The sequence below is a fragment of the Caretta caretta genome, chromosome 5, assembly GCF_965140235.1.
Source record: "Caretta caretta isolate rCarCar2 chromosome 5, rCarCar1.hap1, whole genome shotgun sequence".
Lineage (NCBI taxonomy): Eukaryota > Metazoa > Chordata > Testudines > Cheloniidae > Caretta > Caretta caretta.
Genome location: NC_134210.1, coordinates 39806711 through 39829200, shown reverse-complemented (window position 1 = coordinate 39829200; position 22490 = coordinate 39806711). Strand labels below are relative to the sequence as shown.

The 22490-nt window shown below is 43.6% G+C and overlaps 1 long non-coding RNA gene across 1 annotated transcript; it reads right to left on the bottom strand.

The window, feature by feature from the left end:
- Positions 1–2034: 2034 nt before the first annotated feature.
- LOC125636727 (uncharacterized) lies at positions 2035–20868 on the bottom strand. Its single transcript, XR_007356694.2, has 5 exons — positions 20638–20868; positions 9392–9843; positions 8229–8352; positions 6384–6542; positions 2035–3668 (listed from the first exon to the last, which is right to left on the bottom strand). It is a non-coding gene; the product is annotated as an uncharacterized LOC125636727 (long non-coding RNA).
- Positions 20869–22490: the final 1622 nt, after the last annotated feature.

The following is a 22490-nucleotide window of genomic DNA, read 5'->3' as shown; positions in this document are numbered from 1 at the left end:
TGTTGCAATTTAAGCCCATTGCTTCTTGTCCTATCTTCAGAGGTTAAAGAGTACATTTTTTTCTCCCTTCTCCTTGTAACAATCTTTTATGTACTTGAAAAGTTATGTCCCCACTCAGTCTTCTCCACACTAAAAAAAACCTGATTTTTTCAGTCTTCCCTCATAGGTCATGTTTTCTAGACCAAGGGTTCTCTCAACCTTTTTCTTTCTGACCCCCTTCCCCCAACATGCCGTAAAAACTCCACAGCCCACCCATGCCACAACAACTGTTTTTCTGCATATAAAAGCCAGAGCCGGCATTAGGGGGTAGAAAGCAGGGGCATTTGCCTGGGGCCTCATGCCACAGGGGCCCCACAAAGCTAAGTTGCTCAGGGTTCATCTTCAGCCCTAGGTGGCGGGGCTTGGAGCCGTAGGCTTCAGCCCAATGCGGTGGGGCTTTGACTTTCTGCCCTAGGCCTCAGCAAGTCTAATGCTGTCCCTGCATGGCGGACCCCCTGAAACCGGCTCACGGCCTCCCCAGTGGGCCCTGGACCCCTGATTGAAAACCACTGTTCTAGACCTTTAATCATTTTGGTGGCTCTTCTCTGGACTTTCTCCAATTTGTCCACATCTTTCCTGAAATGTGGCACCCAGAATTGGACACAATACTCTATTTGAGGCCTAATCAGAGTGGAGTGGAGCAGAATTACTTCTCATGTCTTGCTTACAACACTTCTGCTAATACATCCCAGAATGATGCTTGTTTTTTTTTGTTGTTTTTTTTTGCAACAGCCATTGCAACCATTGACTCATATTTAGCTTGTGGTCCACTATGAGTCCCAGATCCTCAGTACTCCTTCCTAGGCAGTCATTTCCCATTTTGTATGCGTGCAACTGATTACTCAACTTAGGAAGGAACACTTTGCATTTGGTCCTTATTGAATTTCATCCTATTTACTTCAGACCATTTCTCCAGTTTGTCCAGATCAGTTTGAATTTTTATCCTATCCTCCAAAGCACTTGCAACTCCTCCCATCTTGGCATCATCTGCAAACTTCATAAGTGTACTTTCTATGCTATTAGCTAAATCACTGATGAAGATATTGAACAGAAACAGAACTGATCCCTGTAGGACCCCACTCGATATGTCCTTGACTGTGAATCACTGATAACTACTCTCTGGGAATGGATTTCCAACCAGTTATGCACGGTGTAGTGGCATGCTGGGAGCAGGAGAGACATGTTGCGGGTGGGGCCCTAGTATGTAGCACTGTGAAGATTCTGGGCAGCAAAGGATGGGTTGCCCTAACTCAGGCTGCCCAGTTGACATAAGCTACTCTGGAGGCCTCACCAGCCCCTAGGACAGCCTAGAATCAGGAGGGCGAAAGAGTGGCCCAGTCAGTTCCTTATAGTCCCACTTGCCCATGCTTGCACTTGCATGTACCTCCACTCACACACATCATGTTTTAAATTGTGCAGAAGGTTCTACCTTTGCAACCAAAATCAGAGCAGGTTTCCAAAAGTTCTGTTTGTATCAAGCCAGTTAAGAGATTCAGGACACATCATCATGTTCAGAACATAATCTGAATCTTTGGCCCTAAAGTGCAGGCTAAAGCAGCAACAGAATTTCTGATGTTGTACATCAAGTATAAAGTCTCGGCAACAGAATTTTTTTTATTCTAGTTCCTGCCAACATGTTAGTAGTGCAAATAAGAAAATAGCCTGCAAACTGAAGACAAAAACAAAAATGAACCAAATCCAGGTTCTCTAGACATTTGCTATGTTAGTAAATCATCTTTAGTTCAAATGCAGCAAGGGAAAATATTACATCATCTTCCTGCCATTCCGTACAAAGAGTCCCTGTTTGGGATCAGTGAATAGGTATGTGCAGCCAGCCTTCTTGTGATTGACTGCAGGTTATGAATTTGAAAATTGGTGGAAAATTTCAGATTCAGCTTGAACATTTGCTCTCATCTGGACTTTAATGTAACAGCCTAAAGGGAGTGTTGCTCTAAATTTTAAATCATATTGAACCTGACGAAGGGCAAGACATGATCCACAGGAAAAGGTCAGAAAAGCTGTAAATGTTTATTTCGATGAGATCAGGGAGTGCTTTGATGCCGGTTTTACATTCCATCTATGTATCTAGTTACATAGTACACAGAGCACTCCTAGTGCCCTTCTATTCCAGAAATCTATAGTATACATACATGGAAAGAAAATGTACATGGCAGACAGCATTCTAAGAGCCTAGGATGAGTGGAAGTTGTATGCAACTGCATAGAAATTTCTTACTCTTTCAAATCATCTGTAGAAAAAACAGTTGGTCAAGAAAAAGGAAGCTGTAGGGTATCCAGGAACATTAATTCATTTAGCATGAAGATAAAGACTTGCCTAGCTGACAGCAGTACATAATGAAGATATCTTGACTAATCAGATATCATAATGGGGAATATACATTTATATATATATATATATATATCATGAAAGAGATCGTCTAAATGCAACGTGCAAAGGAATGCAGATGAATGTCATCTCAGTCCTCTCAGAGTAGACATATGTATTTCAAAAATCACCAGTGAAAATGAGACTAGAAGAAATCAGCCAAACCATTATGGTATACCCTCAGGAGAAGGAATTCCACTGGTGGAGGTACATGTGCAGGGTCCCAGGGATTTAAATGGCCACAGATGAAAGGGAACTGTTCCATCAAATATATGGATCAGTCAGCTGAACAGATCCTGAAAAACAGATGTTTCTGCCGCCAGCACGATTAGGGAAAGCTCACTAGGCATTTGTGAATCTTCAGCTGTGTCTGCTCTAAGCTTTGAGCGCTGTTTCCAAGCTGAGTTTGAACTCTCTAAATGGCCAGTGATTTCAATGTTCTCTGCCTTCCAAGCCATTAGAGCATGAATTCAGTGCCATATCCACCTCAGAACTTGGACCCCTTGTGTTCAAATGGCATATAGCATACATTTCTATCTCCAGTGGTTCTTGAGATTGGCCACAAAAATCATGTCAGAACAGACAGAAAAAGGAAGCTAGAAAGTGATACAAACTATATGATTTTTAAGATCCAATATCATTAATGGCCCAGCTGATCCCCTCCCAGCACACAAAATAAGTGAACACTTCTAAAAGTCTGCCTGCATGTGAACTACAGTGGGACTGTGCTCCACTTCAAATCATAATGGCTGAGTTTTACACAGCTCTGTTTAACAGAGTCTTTTTAAACTGCATTGGGCTAGGTAACACTAACATGTGGTTCTTGTTCCCTTGTCTTCAAATACTGCTTACAGTGATATTTCCATGTGTTTTGCAATGTGAACTTTGACGACACATGAATCATTAAACTAACTAATATTCATACTGGTAGCTCACCAACTTCCCCTGCTAAATCTGCGTGAAGTCTGGACTGCTGCGTTCATGTACTGCTGATTATTTCCTTGGCAGAGGCACTTTGTGATGATTTAGTGAAACACATTGGCTAAAAGACAAAATATGAAGATGATCCTTGGATAACTTACATAAAGAACAACCATAAGCCAACCCTCCAGCCTCATGTAAGTGACTGTGTCCACCAAACATGTACATCAGTGACAGGCTCTATCGTGTGGTGGGACTCCATGACAAGCAAATCTCTTCTCTTGTTTGGTCTTCAGCTTCAGCCTTTTCTGCTTCCATCCATCCTGCAATGACATACAAGGGCTGACTATAAAGCAAGCTAGCTCACCTGCAGTGCAGTGTCAGGAACAAACGTATGAGTATACATGCCTGGTTGTGTAAGAACAAGTATGGGCAAAAACGGATGTAGGGATGTCATTCATTAAAACAAGAATCTTTCAGTATGTGTTGTAAATGGCTTGTCCAGCCACGAGGAAGTCTGTGTGGAGGATTGTTTTTTTATGAGAGTATCTAGTTTTGAGAGCTCATTCTTAATCTTTCCCTGTTTGCTACAAGCCGTCAGGAACAGTATCCCCGATAATGTCACAGCAAACCTGGTGGCTGAACTTTGTGACTTTGTCCTCACCCATAACTATTTCACATTTGGGGACAATGTATACCTTCAAATCAGCGGCACTGCTATGGGTACCCGCATGGCCGCACAGTATGCCAACATTTTTATGGCTGACTTAGAACAACACTTCCTCAGCTCTCATCCCCTAATGCCCCTACTCTACTTGCGCTACACTGATGACATCTTCATCATCTGAACCCATGGAAAAGAAGCCCTTGAGGAATTCCACCATGATTTCAACAATTTCCATCCCACCATCAACCTCAGCCTGGACCAGTCCACACAAGAGATCCACTTCCTGGACACTACAGTGCTAATAAGCAATGGTCACATAAACACCACCCTATACCGGAAACCTACTGACTGCTGTACTTACCTACATGCTTCCAGCTTTCATCCAGACCACACCACACGATCCATTGTCTACAGCCAAGCTCTAAGATACAACCGCATTTGCTCCAACCCCTCAGACAGAGAGAAACACCTACAAGATCTCTATCAAGCATTCTTACAACTACAGTACCCACCTGCTGAAGTGAAGAAACAGATGGACAGAGCCAGAAGAGTACCCAGAAGTCACCTACTACAGGACAGGCCCAACAAAGAAAATAACAGAACGCCACTAGCCATCACCTTCAGCCCCCCCAACTAAAACCTCTCCAGTGCATCATCAAGGATCTACAACCTATCCTGAAGAGGACCCATCACTCTCTCAGATCTTGGGAGACAGGCCAGTCCTTGCTTACAGACAGCCCCCCAACCTGAAGCAAATACTCACCAGCAGCCGCACAACAAAAACACTAACCAAGGAACCTATCCTTACAACAAAGCCCGTTGCCAACTGTGTCCACATATCTATTCAGGGGACACCATCATAGGGCCTAATCACATCAGCCACACTATCAGAGGCTCTTTCACCTGCACATCTACCAATGTGATATATGCCATCGTGTCCCAGCTGGGCCTTAAAAACCTCTAAGGATGGAGATTCCACCACCTCCCTAGGTAACGCATTCCAGTGCTTCACCACCCTCCTAGTGAAACAGTGTTTCCTAATAGCCAACCTAGACCTCCCCAACTGCAACTTGAGACCATTGCTTCTTGTTCTGTCATCTGTCACCACCGAGAACAGCCGAGCTCCATCCTCTTTGGAATCCCCCTTTAGGTAGTTGAAGGTTATTATCAAATCCCCCCTCACTCTTCTCTTCTGCAGACTAAACAAGCCCAGTTCCCTCAGCCTCTCCTCATAAGTCATGTGCCCCAGCCCTATGATAATTTTTGTTGCCCTACACTGGACTCTCTCCAATTTGTCCACATCCTTTCTGTAGTGGGGGCCCAAAAATTGGACGCAATACTCCAGATGTAGCCTCACCAGTGCTGAATAGAGGGGAATCGTCACTTCCCTCGATTATAGTTACATTCTATCGAGTTAGCTAGCTGGTCTTATACAATACCCATTGAGAACACTGGGAAATCACTGTTGTTTAACCGGGTTTCTCATACCATGACAATGAGTACAAAGACAAGTCACAAGTGACTGTAGCCCACAGAATATCTAACAACATTCATTGCCCTGAAACCCATACAGCAAAACGAGGCTTGAGAGGCAGTTTCACCTCTGTATCGTGGTCTTGTGAGCTTGAGTTATTTTAAATAAACATTGTGGGGGGTTTTGTACTTAGAGGCTGGACAAAACTGAACTCTCCTGATATCAAAGAATGAATACATTCATATCTCAAGCATTCCGTATTGAATGTTTGCCAGGGTTTTTATCTGAGTCCAACTATTTACAGTGGCTCTAATACTATGTAAAAGACTGAAGCAAGCCTTTCCTGGGGGACTATATTACTATTTGGCTTTATATTTCTTTCGATGCTTCCAATAAATCATGAACTTCTTCAGAGGTGTCAGAGGGCATCCTGTTTCCTACACTGCAAATGACAAACTATGAATAATACACACTGCTGGCTTTTAAAAAAAGAAAACAAAACCCCCAAAATGTGTATTTATCTCCAGTGACTCCAGTTGTTGCATTTGGACTGTCTGTTCTTGCAGGCCCTAGTCTACAGCTGGTATAACTAAACTGTGTTCTATACAATTACAGTGAATCTTCCAAATTTAGTTTGCTGGCTGGTCTCCCTTGGTAGAGGGAGAATAGCTGATGTGCATATATCCTCAGACCCTAATTCAAATCCAGCACAAAGGTATTCAAGTCACTGCCTTTGAAATGGCTGAAACTTTTAGATGGTTGCATACCCAGCTTTCATTATAGCATTACTGCAGCCTTCCAATTTTTTCACAAACATCTACTAGCATGCAAGCTACTTCACACCCACCTTTTCCATGATGGTGATGGGAACGAAGAAACTAACGACCTTTTGCTCACCTGTCAAAAAGTATTTCTTGCTCAAGGTCAGCATCTGACTGGAATTTTGCAAGGCAGATCAATGAAAAACATCCAGCAGTGTCCAGCAGAAAAGTGTTACCTGGCATCCAATATACCAGCAATGTTTTGACATTCTCCATGCCACAAGGAGTTTATAATCTGAACAGACAAAAATTATACACAAAATATCATAGGAAGATTCTGCCTTATATCAGTGCAAGGCTGGTTTTGTAACATTATTATTTATGATGGGTAAATTTCTTACTTAGGTCAGTTAAAACTGGTAGGTTTCTTGGAAGAAGGGAGTTGAAAAAGGACTCTGAATAGACAGAATGATACCCCTTTGCTCACAAGGGGCTGGAGGGAGTACAATCATGGAAGAAAACATGAAAATGAGAGGGACAGACCATGTGCTTTCTGTTAGTCCCACCTAAACTGCACACTTCAGTCAGGAGTCGCTATAGAGGGTGCTTTATGTGTATCCATGTGTTAAATGGAACGCAAATTGTGGTGTTAAATATATATTTTGGTAAGAGTAACTGGAATAACAGAAGTTAAGTACATCAATAAAACGAAACAGAGGGGCTCTCCTGCACAGAAATCTGCTCAGAACTGGATGGTGGGGTACTTCTACATGGAGCCAATTAAGCATCAAACTGCTTCAACCTTGACATGAGTTACAACAGCCTATGGGCTGGCTAAAGTCTAGCTATAGTCCATAGAAGAATATACATCATCCACAGATTAGCAGTACAAAGCATTCGAAAATGTTCCCTCCCCATACACGCCCAGCACTGCTTTTGTGGGGGCAGTTGGCATAGGAGTGGGCTCTGGTGGCTTTATGCCATTGGAGAAGTCCCCTTAGCAGACAAATTCTCATACTGGCAGCTGTGGCCAGATCCCATCACAGTATGCCACTCAGGTAAAGGGGCGGGACCCAGGACAGAGAATCTGCGCCAAAAGTTTATGGGCCCAGTCCTGGAAACACTTACTTATGCAAGTAGTCCACTGAGTTCTATCTATCAATCAATCAATTTGACTGTAGCTATTTCTAAGGCACCTCTCACGTGTTTTCCTCTCATTTGTCACCCCATGGCTTCAGTTTGTTCACTCTTCCCGGAGGAAGATTGCTGTGACAGTGGGTGAGGTTATTTGGCAGGTGGGTGGGCACTTCAGTTTGAATATTGTGAGATTTGGGCTGTGGCTGATCAACTATGGTGGAAGTTCCATAACCTGAGCCTGTAACTGAGGTCACTTTGTCCCTGTGCTGCTTTGTCCTGGCCCTTTCCAGATGTGTTATCTCCGTCGGGTGCAGCTATCTCAGTGAGGTGTGGCTGATGATTAGGCAATCTCTGAGGTAACTAGGTCCTAACCTGTTAAGTGCCTTTTTGTATTAGGATCAAGAATTCAGTCCAGGAGTGAATGGGGAGACAGTGGAGTTTCTGGGAGTGCTGGTGAAATATGTTGACATCAGTCCGTTTTGCTCAAGCCACGCCTTAGGCTGCTGCATATAGCATTAGTTGCCTCTCCCATGTGCAACTGTGCTCATGCCCAGGTGGAGTGAGTTGCAGTATTCTAACCCGGAAGTGACAGAAACATGAGATCACAGTGGCTAAGTCATTACCTGAGAGGAAAGGGCACAGCCTTAATGGAAGGACTTGCTTGCCTGAGAACAGATTTGCAGGATCAGGCCACGTGTCAGCAAATATTGAAGTTGTAATTTTGGATCAGAAGGTGGGGCACAGAAAGACTGGAACCATGGTTCACTGTAAAGCTCTTTTTAAATGTATGAAAAAGAGAACTTCAGTGATGGTGATGAGTATGCAGAAAAACAAAAATCTCTACCTGAAAGGCTGTGGTGCTTTGCAGTGGATTCACTACAGGAGCTGCTCGTGTACGTCTCCCTCCAATTCTCTTTACTGACGCACAATGGAAAAGACAGTCATTTCAAAACCGTAGAAGACACATTCTGGTGGGAATACAATAAACAAAACCTCATGAGACTCAAAGTCACAAATCTGTAGAGAATGTTTTGTATTTCCAGCCTCTACTCTTTTTTTCAAAACAGGGTTTAGTTTTAATTCATCAAGTCCCCAAAATTTCAGATTCCCCTACAGTGCTTTTCTTGCCAAACTTCTGTCCCCCACATCCCAGAGGCACCTACTTCACTTGATCCTTTTCTTGACCATGATGGAAGGGTGTCTTCTTGGCATTTTCTTGTTTCCCATGTACCTCCCACTTTGCACAGCAATGAGGCTGACAGACTTTGGGTGAAAATTGCCGTGGGACCTTGGAACACACTCTTTTACATTCCCAAATTCAGATCCCTGGCCTTCTACCTCTCACTGTCCTAAGGGCCCTGCCTCAACGTCAGTCAAGCAGCAAAGTTTGAATCTGGACCTGATCTTTTCTGACAGTTGAGAATTTTCAGTTTGGCCTTTTATAAAGAAAGGCCAACCAAAAAAGTCTGGATGCAGAGGCAAATTCCCTCAGAGTTTTAGGCTGTTCAGATCTAGGGTGTTACAAAAGCTGAGCCTCCAGTGGACATGGATGTGTTCTTAGCACCATGGCCTTTTGGGGAACAGCAAAAGGAGACTGGAGGATAACTTATGTGAGCAGTCCCTTATGTGCACATGTTCCATTTGTATGCAAATAACATGGAGTTTTTGGGGTGCCTGTGAACATGAGGATCAAATTGTGCCTGTCAGGTGACAACCAGACACTAATGCATACCTAGCTCACAGAGTTCCCCATCTCTGGCTAGGTTTGCAATTTGTACATCCTGCATGTTTCTACAGCATACAATCAAACCAAGTTCCCCATGGTTAACAAGCAGCAACTCTGCCAGGTGAGCCTAAGCTAAAGGGGGAGATTCCCCCTCCAAAGTCTTGGGTACCATGATGAGTTTATCTTAGCTGGAAGTCACACTTTGTATATATAGGCACCTACCCAAAATTTAAACCAGAATGTTTCCTACATTTTAACTCTGAAGCAGTGCACTTACATACCTTTCTAAGAATGCTTAGCATTAGCTGCAGCTCTCATTCCTTAGGCCTGGAAATGAGAGCCACTTCTGTGGAGCAGGGGTGTTGGGACAGTTTGTTTAGAGGGGGTGCTGACAACCATTGAACCAAACGGTAAACCCTGTATATGATAGAAACCACTTTAAGCCAGTGGGTGCGGCCGCATCACCAGCACCCGTAGTTCCAGCACCTATGCCCCTGGAGGCTACATTCTTGAGGCTCTGGAAGAAACAACTGATTGCTCCTTGCTAATTGAGCACTTCCTGCCAACTAAGTATTGGAACTTGATTGACTTCAGTTTCAGAAGACGCTGCTGCCTTACTCCTCAGCGGGAAGAAGAGCTCCACAACCAATTGCTGCAAAACTCAGGAGGCAATTTGTAGCTTTCCATGCTGAAGGAGAAGAGATCCAGTCTACAGAACTGTGCTGGGAAGGCCCTGAGGAGAGAAGAGAACGCAGACTTGACCAGTTGAAAAGAGAGCATCCCCAACGACCTAAAATTAAATACATCAGAGACCGAAAAATCCAAATGCATGAGGATTTCAACAACTACTACCTTGAGAGACCCAGCTGCAACTTTGTAGTGCCCCAATGGAATTAAAGGGCAATTCAGTTTTGCTGAGTAAATGCAACTGAACTGCATTTTAACCATGATCCCAATATTAACCAATCTTGGGCTTCAGAAGGACTGTAGTATGGTTTGGGAACATGGTTATAGCACTTGTTTTGGGAACATGCTCCCATCAATATTGCATGTTCAAGCCATTTTTAAAATGTGTTGGGGGAGTACAGCTTTATAACCAGATCAGCCATCATGGAAGTTGTTACAGTGTAGATGGGATGAAAATAAGAACCATTGACCCCATGGCGTTTTAGCAATCCATTCTCATTATTACGAAAATCCCTGTATGCAGTTAACTCCCCATCTCGCATATCTGAGTTCATGCTCTCTGATACTCTTAATTCTCCCAAGACTTGAATGCACTCTCTCTCGCTCACTCTGCTTATTAATTTTACATGGTACTTTATGAGACAAGTTAATAATAAGATCCAAGTCATCCATTGTCCCACTGTTGGGAAACCACAACGCACTGATGAGAAACCTAGTGCTAATATCAGAACAGTTCAGAAAAAGCAGAGTTTACCCATCTGTGTCAAAAAGCTAACCAGCCTGTCTCCCCTCCTCTTGGAAATTCTGTTCTGCTGTGTGGAAGCAAGCAAACAATTCAGAGAGTATTTGTAACAATTAGAAGGAAAATTAAATGATATCAAATTACTTTATTGCAATTTGTACTTGAGGGTCATAAGCTAGAACACTCATTATCTAACTATTGCAGACAGAGATTGATTAGTCTGAATATATTGCACAGCGACAGGAGCAGCTCTCCTACATCGGAAAATAGTCAGGCGAAGAGAGGAGATGGCTGGATGGAGAACATCTTATAGCTCTGAACACGAGGGCCCTTTTCATTTACACAGCCTACGCGATGTCTCATTTTCTTGTTTGAGCAGCCTCCAGCCCCCACCCAATCCCTAATTGGGCTTTTGGATACGATCATACTATTTTTATTTACTACTACTACGATTGCTGTGTGAATTTAGGAATAGTGGAGGGTGTTGTTATGATCTTGGAGAGCCCAGCGAGCAGTTCCAATGAATAATTCATTCTGCAAATGTAGCCTCTTCTCTATTTGTGAATAATTTTATCAAGACTCATTTTTATAAGTTTGCTATTTGCAATTCTTCTGTGAATCATTTCTGTGAGCATGTTAGCCTTTGGTCACAAACTAGCTGCCACTCATAATTGGCTGTTTGTGGTTATCTAAGTCACATGACATGGAGTGGTTTCTGCTTCTGATTGGATGGCCTTATATTTAAAAGTAGGTGCTCCACTAGAGGAAATCATTGGCTTTTGATTCCTTCAGGGAGGGGGAATACAGGGAACAGGAGTATGTTAGCAGGAAAGCTTTATAAACAGGTCTATGGAATTTTAGGACATATAATTTAATTCTTTCAGGTACTCTTTTGCAAAAGAAACAGTATTATATTTGTCATCTATCCATCTGAGTGTCTGTATATATTTGTGGAACTTAGATTTACAAATAGCTGGGTGCCTTCCTGACAGCTTTATAGGTTATTTGGCAGACTTTACATTCGGTTCTCTCATGTCACATTCATGCCAAGTAATTCTGGATAGTTTTTAGCTGCACAGGTTGCAGCTAGATCTTTGTCTGGGTGGCTGAATTGATAGAAGAAAAGGAGTACTAGTGGCACCTTAGAGACTAACCAATTTATTTGAGCATAAGCTTTCGTGACCTGTAGCTCACTTCATTGGATGCATTCAGTGGAAAATACAGTGAGGAGATTTATATACACACAGAACATGAAAAAATGGGTGTTATCATACACATTGTAAGGAGAGTGATCACTTAAGATGAGCTATTACCAGCAGGACAGCGGGGGGGGGGAGGGGAAGAAAACCTTTTGTAGTGTTAATCAAGGTGGGCCATTTCCAGCAGTTAACAGGAACGTCTGAGGAACAGTGGGGGAGGGGGGAGGGGGGGAATAAACATGGGGAAATAGTTTTACTTTGTGTAATGAACCATCCACTCCCAGTCTCTATTCAAGCCTAAGTTAATTGTATCCAGTTTGCAAATTAATTCCAATTCAGCAGTCTCTTGTTGGAGTCTGTTTTTGAAGTCTTTTTGTTGTTATATTGCGATCTTTAGGTCTGTAATCGAGTGACCAGAGAGATTGAAGTGTTCTCCAACTGGTTTATGAATGTTATAATTCTTGACATCTGATTTGTGTCCATTTATTCTTTTACGTAGAGACTGTCCAGTTTGACCAATGTGCATGGCAAAGGGGCATTGCTGGCACATGATGGCATATATCACATTGGTAGATGTGCAGGTAAATGAGCCTCTGATAGTGTGGCTGATGTGATTAGGCCCTATGATGGTGTCCCCTGAATAGATATGTGGACACAGTTGGCAACGGGCTTTGTTGCAAGGATAGGTTCCTGGGTTAGTGGTTCTGTTGTGTGGTTGCTGGTAAGAATTTGCTTCAGGTTGGGGGGCTGTCTGTAGGCAAGGACTGGCCTGTCTCCCAAGATTTGTGAGAGTGACAGGTCGTCCTTCAGGATAGGTTGTAGATCCTTGATGATGCGTTGGAGAGGTTTTAGTTGGGGGCTGAAGGTGATGGCTAGTGGCGTTCTGTTATTATCTTTGTTGGGCCTGTCCTGTAGTAGGTGACTTCTGGGTACTCTTCTGGCTCTGTCAATTTGTTTCTTCACTTCAGCAGGTGGGTATTGTAGTTGTAAGAGTGCTTGATAGAGATCTTGTAGGTGTTTGTCTCTGTCTGAGGGGTTGATAGAGTTTCCAAGATTGTGGGTTCCTTTTTATATCCTACTCGCACCAACCACTCAATCACAGCCATTCATCACATGCATGTGAAGAGAAGGGGGCATTCTTAGAACCTTGTAAATTTCCTTTTTACCTGCTTTAGGGCCACGTCTCTGGCCTGGAGTTTTGAGGAACACTGTTTCACACAATATTTCACATGTCCATCACATGCTATAATTCAATTTATTGATATTCTATCTTCTGACACTAGTCACCATAACAGCTGCCAGTCACCATGATTGGGTGGCTGAGTGGGTGTTCTTGGTCACAGTCACAAAGAGCTCAGTTACCTCTTCCTTGTGCCTGGTTTGGTTAAATGCCTCAGTGCAAAGCCTTTGGTAGGACGGTTTGTCAAAGTGCTCTCTTCATGTGTCCCACTCTCATGCCATAATATTTTATTCTTACATATGCCAAGTTACTTTCACATTCCAGTCCTTGTTGCTTTCTCTATCTCCATTCACCACAATCACAGCCAGCCACCAAAATGATACATCCTCACTGCACATATGCACAGCCAGAGCTGCCAAGGGTGGAGACAGATCTCTGTGTTTCTTTTTGTGCCAAAGGGATTTCGTAACAACTATGTCCGCCTACTTTGTTTATAGTAACTTCTTCTACTGGTTATTACCAGCACATAGTAGTCATAGTAGAAGTGAAAGTAAAAAGGGGCACGCCCAGGGGTGAAAGTAACTAAAGGACTTACCAGTACACCAGCGTCCTGAGCTGGGAGCCCTGGGCCCTTTAAGTCACTCCCGGAGCTACCAGCTGCAGAGGTGGCTGGGAGCCCAGGGGCTCAGGAGCGATTTAAGAGGGCCCGGGGCTCCAGCCACCGCTACCGCAGTGGAGCTCCGGGCCCTTTAAATCGCCGGAGTCCCAGGGGCTCCCAGCCACTACCCTGGGGCTCGGGTGGAGATTTAAAGGGCCTGGGGCTCCGCTGTGGTAGCAGTGGCTGGGAGCCCTGGGCCATTTAAATCACCGCCGGAGCCTTGCCGCCGCTACCCCAGGGCTCCAGCGGTTGTTTAAAGGGCCCGGGGCTCCGGCCACTGCGGGGAGCCCCGGGTCCTTTAAATCACCAGCCCGGACCTGCATGGAGTACCAGCTCTTGCCAGTACGCATTACCAGACCAGAACGGCTTACTTTCATCTCTGGGCACGCCACATGGACATAACCCCTTCCTGATGATCGGGCACATCCTGCATTTTAACCTGACCATTAAGACATGTTTCAGTGAATACACCATCCAGCATTTCACCCAAGAGGGGACTGTCTCCATTCACACTGTGGTATGAAAACGCTCCATTTATATAATATATACAATCTGACACACAAACATTTTTGCGCCTGGTTTCAATATGGTGTTTAAGACTCTTCAGGCCTACTGTGTCATTTTTCACCCTACAGTCAAAATAGTTGCTACCCACATAGTCCAACCAAGGAGCTTGGCCTTCCCCATTGACGTAAGCATACTTGTTGTCATGACAAAAGCCAGCCAGAGTAAATTTGCTGTCACAAAGCTTTATGCAAGAGAAAGGGCAGATGATGTTATTGATCCTGGTGCTCTTCATATCACAACTCAGGAAAATCTAGGATGGGTTTCTGCTCCTACTGAAAGCAGAAGTAGGAATTCCATAATTTCACTGCCCCTGATGTGTGCTTTCAGGACTATATCATTCTTATTCCAAAAAGTACCAGTCTATTTAAAAAAATCCCTATTTTTATTTTTGAAATTGATCCGGCAGGTGATATATATAATAGTTTTATTATTCTAAACCAATCATAATGCTGATCAATGGTATAGTTCCCTGTCTGCCTCCTTTCTTCTCTGAACCATATTCCTCTTTTGGTCTCCCACCCCCTCCAACAGGACAGACAGGGAAAGAGGAAGAACCAGCTGCCTTCAGCTCTGCCTCCCCTCCAGAGTATAAGAACATAAAAATGGTTATGCTGGGTCAGACCAATGGTCCATCTAGCCCAGTATCCTGTCTTCTGACAGTGGCCAGTGCCAGATGCTTCAGAGAGAATGAAAAGAACAGGGTAATCATTAAGTGATCCATATCCTGTTGTCCAATCCCAGCTCTTGACAGCCAGAGGTTTAGGGACACCCATAACATGGAGTTGCATCCCTGATCATCATGGCTAATAACCATTGATGCACCTTAGAGAGACAAGGTGGGTGAGGTATAATCTTTTATTGGACCAACTTCTGTTGGTGAAAGAGACAAGCTTTCAAGCTGCACAGAGCTCTTCTGCAGGTCTTGGATCTCTCCTCTCTGAACTTATCTAATTCTTTTTTGAACCCATTTATACTTTTTGGCCTTCTCAACATCTCCTGGCAAGGAGTTCCACAGGTTGACTGTGCATTGGGTGAAGAAGTACTTCCTTTTGTTTGTTTTAAAACTGCTGATATGTATTTCATTGGGCAAACCTGGGTTTTTATGTAATATTAAGGGGTAAATACTCTCCTATTCACTTTCTGCACAACATTCATGATTTTATAGACATATCCCTTCTTAGTCATCTCTTTTCTAAGCTGAACAGTCCATCTTTTTAATGTCTCCTCATCTGGAAGCTGTTCCATACCCCTAATCATTTTTGTTGTCCTTCTCTTCACCTTTTCCAATTCTAATGTATCTTTTTTGAGTTGGGGCAAACAGAACTGCACACAGTCAATATGGGGATAGTTGAAATCCCCCATTATTATTAGGTTTTCTGTTTTTGTATCCTCTCTAATCTCCATGAACATTTCACAGTCACCATCACTATACTGGTAAGGTGCTCAATAATATATTTTTACCCCTGTACTCTTATTTTTCCAATCACGGAATTTCTATTTGATTAAGATTCTGACTGTATTTGATTCTATGCTTCTCCCCCCACTCCCCACATATAGTGTCACTGTCTCTTTAGTGTGACCTACTCTGTCATTCCTATATGTTTTGTACCCTAGAATCGCCATATCTGACTGATGATCAGCATTCCACCAACCTTTTGGTGATGCCTATTATATCAATAGCCTCATTTAATACCAGGCACTCAAGTTCACCTATCTTAATATTTAGGATTCTAGCATTTGTATACAAGCACTTATAAAATTTATCAATATTTAGTTGTCTGCCTACATGTGATGTAACTGAATAGGAGACTTTCATTTGACTGTTTCTCTTCAGTACCTGCCTGCACTTTATTAACTTCTATCCTATGAACTTTTAGTAGGATTTAGAGTATCCCCTTTAAAATATCCTTCCTAAGGGATGTCCGAACCACGTGATCCTCCACACCTGTTGACTTTCCCTCAGCCCTTAGTTTCAAAACTCTTCTACTACCTTTTTAATTTTACATGCAAGCAGTCTGGTTCCATTTTCATTTAGGTGAAGCCCATCCTTCCTGTATAGGCTCCTCCTTTCTCAAAAGGCTCCCCAGTTCCTAATAAACCTAAATCCCTCCTCCCCATAGCATCTTCTCATCCATGCATTGAGACCCTGCAAATCTGCTTGTATAACTGGCCCTGCACATGGAACTGGAAGTGTTTCAGAGAACTCTACCTGAAAGTCCTGGACTTGAATCTCTTACCTAGCAACCTAAATTTGGCCTCCAGGACCTGTCTCTTACCTTGCCCTATGTCACTGGTATGTACATGTACCACAGCCACTGGCTTCTTCTCAGCACTGCGCATAAGTTTATCTAGATGTCGAGAGGTCTGCAGCCTTCTCACCCAGCAGACAATTCACCATGTGGTTCTCCCAGTCATCACATACGAAGCCATCTATATTTCTGATAATCAAATCCCCCATTACTATTACCTGTCTCTTCCTAATAACGGGGGTCCCCTCCCCTGGATAAGTATCCTTAGTGCGAGAGAATACCACATCATTTGGAAGGAGAGTCCCAACTATGGGATCATTTCCCTCCACTCCAGCTTGATGTTCTCCTTCCCCAACACTTTCATCCTCCTCAGCAGCACAGAGGCTGTTAGGCTGGGGGTGGGATCTGCTCCCTCCCAGAAAGTCTCGTCTGTGTCCCCTCTGTCTCCCTTATCTCCTCCAGTTTAGCTACTCTTGTCTCCAGAGCCTGTACTCGGTCTCTGAGGGCCATGAGCTCCTTGTACCAAATGCACACATACACCACTTGCCCACAAGGCAGGTAATTGTACATGCTGCATTCAGTGCAATAAACTGGATAACCGCCCCCCACACTCTGCTGCTGGACTTCTGCCTGCATGATTTTTACTCTTGAAGGGTTGTTTGTTTGATTGCTTTTTTGAAGGGGTACTACTGGCCTAAATTTAGAGTATGTTTGGTAGGTGTATCTGCTTCTCACACTCCATCTCTGAACTCCACTGTTCGCTTCTCCTGGTGGCTAGCTTCTCTGGTCACTTAGGAACTAGCTTTGTAAACCCCCTGTTCATCCTGAATTAGCCCCGCCCTCTTGCCATGGGCTTGTAAAGAGGTTGGAGATCAAAGGATGGCAGGCTAAAGCCTCGTTTGTAAGCTCTCAGCCTAGGCTAGCAGGTCACTTAGCTCAGCACACAGCCCCCATGACAGACCACACTACAGTCTTCAAGCAAGCGCATGGCAAACAAACTAAGAGACAGACTCACCCCAAAGATCACAATCTCTCCTCCTCCACCTGGAGAGCCCTTTACAAAACTCCTGTTTGCTGCTTCTGTTCACTAGCTCCTGCTGCCTCACATAGCCAGAACACAGAATGGCCCTGTTGGTTCCATCTCCCCTCTTGGCACGCTATAATGATGTGGGTTGCTGGGAGCACAAGACTGCATACCTACACTTACATTTTAGCTGACTATGGCCCTGTTTGGAAACAAACTCCTGTCCCATCTATCTATTCGCTTGCCCCCATTCTCCACTCTGCTCCGTACCATGCTAACCCTCTGACGACATACAACCACCATACACTGGTGAGCTCTGCATTCAAGAGTATCATCTCAGCAAGCTAGAAGTTCTAAGCCAGTGATCTCATAGCAGCCTATCCTTTGACATCAACTTCTCAGGCTGGGGGTCCTGAGTCAATAACCCTAGAGAGTCCCCTGCCTTGGCATGAGACCAACCAGTCAGAGTAACTGAACCAGTAACCTCACACAGGCCTCTCCTTTGCCACTAGCCCAGCATGCTCAAGTTGCTGAGCTAGTGACCTCACAGAAGCCCATGACTGGACATCAACAAGTTAGAACTGGGAACCAGAGACCTGAGAGAAATCGGTGCCTTGAAATAAGCCCAGCGAGACAGATACCGAATCAGTGACATCACAGAGGTATAACCCTTGACATTAGCTCAGCAAGCAGTAGCTTCTGAACTAGTAACCTCAGGGGCCCATTCACGGACAGCCAACCAGAATGCTAGAGATTCCGCTCAGTAACCTCAGAGAGCCCTCTGCTGTAGCAAAGGCAGCAGAGCCAAGCCCAAGCATTCAAAAATCATGTCAGGCTGAAAAAAAGGCATGAGGTTTTAGAAGACCATACACTTCGTGTCTTAACTTACCTTCTGGTTTTTAACCTTTAGGGGACACATTTTTGAGCTTCTCTCTGCAGCCACAAGGGCTAGACTTTAAGTAAAAATGAGATTCTCACATTATTACATGACCCCAAGAGCTGGGGATTTGAGAAAAAACACCCAATATCATGAGACTCAGGATAAAATTGTGAGTTGGCACCACTGTCTCTGCCTTCACATCAGACCAGCCAGCTAGAGGAACCGAGCCAGTAATCTCACCCCTTGGCATCAGCTCAGCAAGCTTGAAGGGGTTGAGCCAGTAAATGTACAAGATGCCTGGGCCAGCCACATCACCCCAGCAAGCTAGAGGTGCTAATCCAGTGACTTCACAGAGGCCTGTACCTTGGTGCAGACCCATAACACAGGTAGTGCCCAGCTAGTAACTTCTCCATGGATTGTGCCTCACCCTCCAGTCCAGCAAGAGGAAGATTCAGGCTTCTGTGAAGCTACATGATTTCTCATGAGCCCAGCAGCCGAACATGCTGATCAGGGATTAAAAGTAGATTCTGTTAAAGGCTGAAATATGGAAGTGACACTTTTGACTACACGTGTTTACACCTGTGCTGAGATACAAGGGTGCTGACAGCCATATAAGTATCAAGAGGGACTGAAATTCCCCCACCCCTGAACTCCAAAATATGGCTATACTTTCTAAGCACCTGTGAGCTTTTAGAGAAAACAATGGAGTACTTGGGAGGGAACAAGGACTGTCTACATGTCTACAGGCATGTCTACATTATAAACATTACACAGGTTGACTTACAGCCACTGCAGTGATTATTGCTGTGGTTCATGTCCACACTGCCCTTCTTCTGCCGGTGCTGTGTGTCCTCACCAGGAGTGCTTCCACCAACTTCAGAGAGGACGTGGGGAGGCTGAAAGCCGTGGAGCTCAGCTCCCTGTGCAGCTCCCCACTGGGAGCCTGACTGCCCCATCACCTCAGCTCCCTGGTCCCCACTGGGAATGGGGCAGCGGACCAAACACCAGGTGCAGATCTCCTCACCAGGCTATCAGCTCCCTGTTCCCCGCCAGGAACACTGCAGTTTGTGGTTCCACAAGAGGGAAATCTGTTAGCTACTCAGAAGAGACTGGCTTCATCAAAGCAGGAAATACTTTGGAGAAAGATTTGTAACAAGATAATAGCATTCCTATTCATTATTCAATCTACTCTCTTCCTGGGTGTACAGCTTTTAAAAATAGGAAAATTTACACTGGTGTCTTGGCTAAATTCCAAATCAGGTAATGACATTTAGCCTGCCTAACTCCCCTTGCTGTTTTCAACACGGTAGATTTCATTACCTGCCATAGGAGCTGTTTGTAATATTACAGACTGTCCTCTGTTAAACAGCTGCTATGTTCTGCCCAGAGGTGGCTGCATTTCATTTGGTGACAATGAAGAGATCCTATACTTACTTCACAGGGATGATGCAAGGCTTAATTAATGCTTGTAAAGTGCTTTGAGGAGCTCAGATGAAAGGCATTATAGTATGCAAAGCATTTTAATACTACATTGTGCTATCAGCTAATGCTGTGTTGTTTTTCTCTCTGCATAGGAAAGTCAGAACCATTAAAATTATCAAGTAAATAACTAAGAGGAAAGTTAATAGCAAGATAGCTTTTCTCCAGATAAGTTTGTAACAAATGCAAATGCCAGTCAGAATACAAAGGACTAAAATGGTTACTCCATAATGTAATTATCCTCACAAAGGAGAAATAGGGAAGAAGCTAGAATGATAAATCATGTAAAGTCAGACATACTCTACTTGATCAGTGGGCGAAATTGACAAAGTTCCGCTAGCACACATTCAAAAAGTACTGAAGTTTCACTGCTGTAAATGGAAACACTATTTGGTAACCAAAACATCACACTGCTATGTACTGGCAGCATCTGCACTGTCAGATATAATCCAGGGCTACTTACATGCCACGGAAGATTCAAATGATTTGAAGAGTAGAAATGACAAGCCTTGCTTAAGGCAGAAGCCAATATAGCCTCTTCCAGAGCAACACGTCTATCTTTTTAAAACTCTGGGATTATTACAGTGGTGCCCATTAGCATCAACATATTTAAGGCTGTGTCAGTTTTTCCATTATACACCCCTGTTTTTCAGTGTCTTATAACTCAGCTGTAAACATGTGATACTTGGCGTAGAAAGACACAGTTCATCTGCTTTTATATAAGTGTTTTTAAGAGTGCGCGTGCGCACATGCACACACACAGAAGGAAATGTGCTTTCTTCTTCCTTAATACACCTCGGTAGCCCTAATTGCTCTAAATCAAAAGAATAATTTGCCTTTAGCCTGTGACGTAGCCACTTACCTTTGCAGGCTTGAGATCCCAGCCCTGTTCCATTCTGTTCTTCAGACGTTGAAAAGCAGTTTTTCCTATGCAGTGCTTGCCCTTGCTTTCCGTAGGAATTATAGCACTACTGCTGAACAAAAATTTTACCCATGTAAGGAGAGTGGAATCAAGCCCCCATACCACAAGTATATTTATATAACAGGCCTAGAATAGGCTAAAAGGTAAACAAGAAGTAATCGAAAACCCCCTTTAATGTATATTTACAAAGGTTACCTTTAAAACAAATTAAAAAAAGAAATCTTTGAGCTGCAAAGAGCTTTGGTGCATTTATATGCATTTCCAAAATGCCAAGAGAAATAGAGCTGCCAAGAAGCAATCTGTTTACGTTTTATCTTTCACTCCTGTTGTATATTTTAAGCTACTAAAGAGAAAGCAAAGGAACTTTAATGAAAACCCCACTCCATGTAAGATAGCATTGCTGTTTCTCTCCCTATCCTCCCCTGTGCATCCTTCTTGTATGTTTCTGAACCTCTGAGGATCCCGGTTTCTCTCTTAGTTTAACAAACCCACCACTGAGGCTGCATGTCTCATTCACCATACAGGAAAGGAAGACAAGATTTTAATTGACTAGAAGAAGAAGGGAGCCAATATTAAGGAACCAGGATCCCCACACTGTGCAGACCACACTGTTTACATAGAATGCCCAACCGTCACTCACCAACAGAAGAAATGAGGAGACATCAAATTCTACTTTGTTAGATCCATGTAAAATATATGCAACAAAGTTCCTAAAACACGGGAGTAGCACCACCAGCCTGCAACGGAGTGTACTAGTGCAGAACAGGTGCTTATGTACCTCTCTGATCCAGGACCTAAACCAGAGGTAAGTCCATTGTCTACAATGGGCTTTATAAAGTTATTCCAGATTTATAGCTGATTACAAACCCTAAGCATCCCAGATGTCAGCTGTGAATATTTGTACCAGGCCAGTTCATGGCACTAAAGTTACTAGAGAAACTAAAGAGTCAAGGAAGCTAAATTTGGTATTTAACCTTTGGAAACTGTAGCTCACAGAAATTATACACAAGTATCATTGATTTGCTTTCCAGAATGCTGCAACGGCTGTCCAGCTCCATTGTGCCATTTGTTAGCTACTGCAGCAAAGATATTATGCAAAGAACACCCACTGGTCTGAAAATCCAAATATATCAAGAAACTACAGGCTGAGTCAAGGAACACATTTCCTACTGAATCCCAAATCCTTTTTTTCCTGTTGAATTTAGTCAATGCTTCAGTGTATACTTAGTGAAAATGTAAAGCACTACATAAATGCTAATATTAAATGAAGTCATAATAATTCCTAGCACTTTTAGAACATTATCATCTGTAGCTAACAAACACTTCACAAAATTTTATATAGTGGGGAAACTGAGGCACAGAGGCTTTTCTAAGGTCACACAGTGAGGCAGTGGCAGAGCTAGGATAGAATATAGGTCTGCTGACTTCATCTCAGGCCCTATTCATTGACCCAAGCGATCTCCTTAATCCTCAACGTCCTTTTCAGGACTAGAACTCTGCAGCTCCTAATCCCCAGTCCTGTGCTTTGTGCTCTAAACTGTGCTGCCTCTCAACCATATGCTAAAATGTAGGTGTTTTCATTTTTTCACATCCTATTCCACCCAGGAATGGGGTCCCAGCATTGCTGTTGACAAAGGATAACCTTGATATATTGTAAGTATCCTGGAGTGAGCAACCCAAATAGTGCTGTGAAATTGCCCATGTGGCAAGCATGCCAGAGATACAAGTTACTATTCTCCAATTCAGTAGGACAAACTATGTAAATCGGTGCATAACAGGGGAGGGATAGCTCA